The sequence below is a fragment of the Panthera pardus genome, unplaced genomic scaffold (genome assembly GCF_024362965.1).
Source record: "Panthera pardus isolate Hobbes unplaced genomic scaffold, ASM2436296v1 HiC_scaffold_6, whole genome shotgun sequence".
In the NCBI taxonomy this organism is placed as follows: Eukaryota; Metazoa; Chordata; class Mammalia; order Carnivora; family Felidae; genus Panthera; species Panthera pardus.
In genome coordinates, this window is record NW_026526991.1 from 11,554,828 (window position 1) to 11,558,572 (window position 3,745).

Here is a 3,745-nt window from a genome sequence, read left to right on the forward strand (position 1 = left end):
AGTAGTGAGAACGGGAAGCAAAGAGGAAGGAGCAAGTCCCTTCTCCCTCCTCCCGCCTTCTTGTTTCCCTCCAATGGCCCTGAGTGGTGGAAGCTGGCCAGCAGGCAAAGGCACGGTGTAGCTCACAGGTCTCTCTCTAGTGCTGTCATCACAAAGCACAATATGGCAGAGTGGATCTGGAGTGGAGAAACAAAGCTTAATAAGAGGCACAGCGGTGGTCTTGTTTCTTAGTGATACGTGAAATGATTGCGCAATGTGTACCTGATGGCCCCTTAGGGTCTCTGAAATAAGGGAGCTAAGCTATTAACATGGTGGCCATTGCAAGACCCAAACCACGAGTGATGGACAGAAGATGCGCTTAGTCCTCCCCAAACGCAACAGTCACGATGAGCAGTGCAGAGCGGGTACGTGGCTCCGCAGAGTGAGGGACTCAAACTCCTACCATTTTTCTCCACCATTTTCAACAAAGGACCTGAACACCGTGGTCCAAAGTAGTTACTCCAGCTCCAGCCGACACACCCACATTCCAACTAGAGAGAAAGGGATGGCGTGCCCCCATCCTTTTATTTACTGTTTTTTAATTACTTATTTATTTTAAGTAATCTCTACACCCAACATGGAGCTCGAACTCACGACCCCCAAATCAAGAGTCGCACACTCCCCTGGCTGAGCCAGCCAGGTGGCCCCATGCCCCATCCTTTTAAAGCAGAGGCTGGCAAAGCAGAGGTTGGTGGTAACCCATGGGCCAAATCTGGCCTACTGCCTGTTTGTGTAAATAAAGTTTTATTGAGACCCAGACATGCTTATTCATCTACGCATTTGCCCATTTCTGCTTTTGCGCTTTCAACAACAGAGCTGGGGCGTTGCAGCAGAGACCTTAGGGCCTGCAAAGCCTAAAGTATTTACCATCTGGACATTTAAACAAAAAGTTTGCTGACCCTTACTTTAAAGGAACAGCCTGGAAGTTGAACAAATGACTTCCATTCCCCCCACCTAGTTACACGGCCAGAGAGGTTGGGAAATGCAGTCTACAGCTAAAAAGCCGAGGCTCGATGTAAAATGTTATTACTGTGTAAGACCACAGTCTCCACCACCCTACCCTTCCATAAAGTTCTGCCCCTGGCTCTCCTCTCTCCTGACCTTCCCATCACCTGAACCACTGAGTGGTCTGAACTCATTTGCTGATACTAGGTGTACTTTATTTTACTGCTTTCTAGAAGTTTCCAGCAACTTCAGCTAATTCTGATAACACCAGCTACCTTCCCAGTAGCCATTCCCTCACTGCTTGCAGGCTAGCAGCTTCCTGATTTTGTTCAGAGTGTATACAGCTAGAGGGGCTCAGGGAAGGTGGGCCCAGCTCCAGAGAGCGAACCCTGCCATGGGTCTAATCCATATCCCTTGGCCAGTTACTGGTCTAGAAGAGGCCGTGTCATCCACTACTGGTCAGGCAGAAGTAAGGAGGGTTTCAGGGAAAGATTGTCCTGCCTGATTTTTAAAAGCCACATCACGCGGGATGAGAAACCCACTTGCTTTGGGAGGATTTGATGGAAGGGTAGGACGCTTGCAGCCAGGAGAGCCACGCTGGAGGTGGGAGAAGGCCAAGAAAGTTGCAGAAAAGCTGACCCGGTGCCCTAACATCACTGAATCCTGAATTCATCACCTGAAACTACCTACGTTCAGACTTCTCATTTTATAGGGTAATAAATCTCTACCATTTCAGCCACTTTTGGGTAAGCATTCTGTTTCTTACAGCCAAACGCATCCTCTCTGAAATGTCCTTTAGTGTGCATGCCTACTATGCACACAGTGTGGGCCTACTATGTGCCAAGAATATTGGCATTTTTTTAAAACAATGGTTCAGGGTTTTTTTAACGTTTGTTTATTTTTGAGAGAGAGAGAGAGAGAGAGAGAGAGAGAGTAAGCGAGTGAGGGGTAGAAGGAGAGGGAGACACAGAATCCGAAGCAGCCTCCAGGCTCCAAGCTGTCAGCATAGAGCCCCACGCAGGCTGAAACCCACGAACCGCAAGATCATGACCTGAGCTGAAGTTAGACACTCAACTGAGCCACCCAGGCGCCCCAACAATGTTGGCATTTTAATGCTTACAATTGCATAAGATTTCAATTTTATACTCATTCTACACATTTAAAGAAACAAGGTCTAGGGGCGCCTGGGTGGCTCAGTTGGTTAAGCGCCCGACTTCAGCTCACGTTATTATGATCTCGTGGTCCGTGGGTTTGAGCCCCATGTCAGGCTCTGTGCTGACAGCTCAGAGCCTGGAGCCTGCTTCCGATTCTGTGTCTCCCTCTCTCTGCCCCTCCCCCACTCACTGTCTTTGTCTCTCTCAAAAAAAATAAACGTTTAAAAATTTAAAAAATATATATATAGGTATCATAGAGTTAGGATTTTTATTAAATCCAAAGGCTATTTTTACAGCATCGTATCCTGGCTCAAAAGAAGAAAAAAATATGTATCTTCTTACTCTTGGCGGGTGTCTCAGTCAGCTCTGGTGCCATTAACAAAATACCACAGACTGAGTGGCTTGCACAACAGACATTTAGGCCTCATAGTTATGGAGGCTGGAAATCCAAGATCAAGGGGCTGGTGGATTCAGTTCCTGGGGGAAGCCCTCTTTCTGACTTGTACATGGCCACCTTCTTGCTACCTTCTCATGTTCTCACATGGCAGAGAGAGAGAGAGAGAGAGAGAGAGCGAGCTCCGGTCTCTCTTCCTCTTCTTGTAAGTGTAAGGACACTGGTGCCATCATGGGGACCCGACTCTCATGACTGATCTAAATTTAATTATCCCTCAAAGGCCCCACCTCCAAACACCATCACACTGGGGGCTAAGGCTTCAACGTATGAATTCGGGGAGGACACAAACGTTCAGCCCACAACGGTGGGCTCTCTGCTTTACATACACATCAGTGGACTTTTGTGGTGGCTGAGAAGAACTGGACCAGGCCCTGGACTCTAGAATACCTGTAAAATGGGGGCACCTGGGTGTCTCAGTCAGTTAGGCATACGGCTTCTGCTAAGTTCATGATTTCATGGTTCATGAGTTCGAGCCCCACGTCAGGCTCTGTGCTGACAGCTCAGAGCCTGGAACCTGCTTTGGATTCTGTGTCTCTCTCTCTCTGGCCCTCCCCCGCTCATGCTCTGTGTCTCGAAAATGAATAAACGTTTAAAAATTTCTTGAATAAAAAAACGCACAAATTATCCTCAAGATGGAAACTGAAAACAAAGATACTCGAGGAGAAACACCTCTTGAAAACTCTATGAGCTTAGACTGTGGCCCGCTACCTCTCTCTTCGCTGACTTTTTTCTTAAGTGCCTCCCTCCAGCTATGAAATCCTCGGACATGTGGTCACTGAGATGCACCTGTCTCCCACACCTGTCCCCTGCCCAGTGGACCCGAGGGAGCTGGTGCGTCAGGGGCCGTGCCCAGCTTGCCTGGTCCGCTGAGGAGACTGTGTGAACCACACTGCCACCGTGTGGACACTTCTGCTGACAACGGCTGCTGAGAACCGTTGCTGCGCCGCTCGGCCACCAGCTGGGTTAGAGCCCCATGTTGCATTTCGATGGCCTAGACTAACTGGCTGGTCTGTAGGGATCGGTGGGTGGGAAGAAGAAGCAGTCTTGAGTCAGATCAGATCCTTGCTGGGGGCAATATAGCACTTGTAAGCTTCTATCTATCTCCTATTGTTTGGGGGACCCTGGACAAACCACTTAACCCCCATGTGCCTCA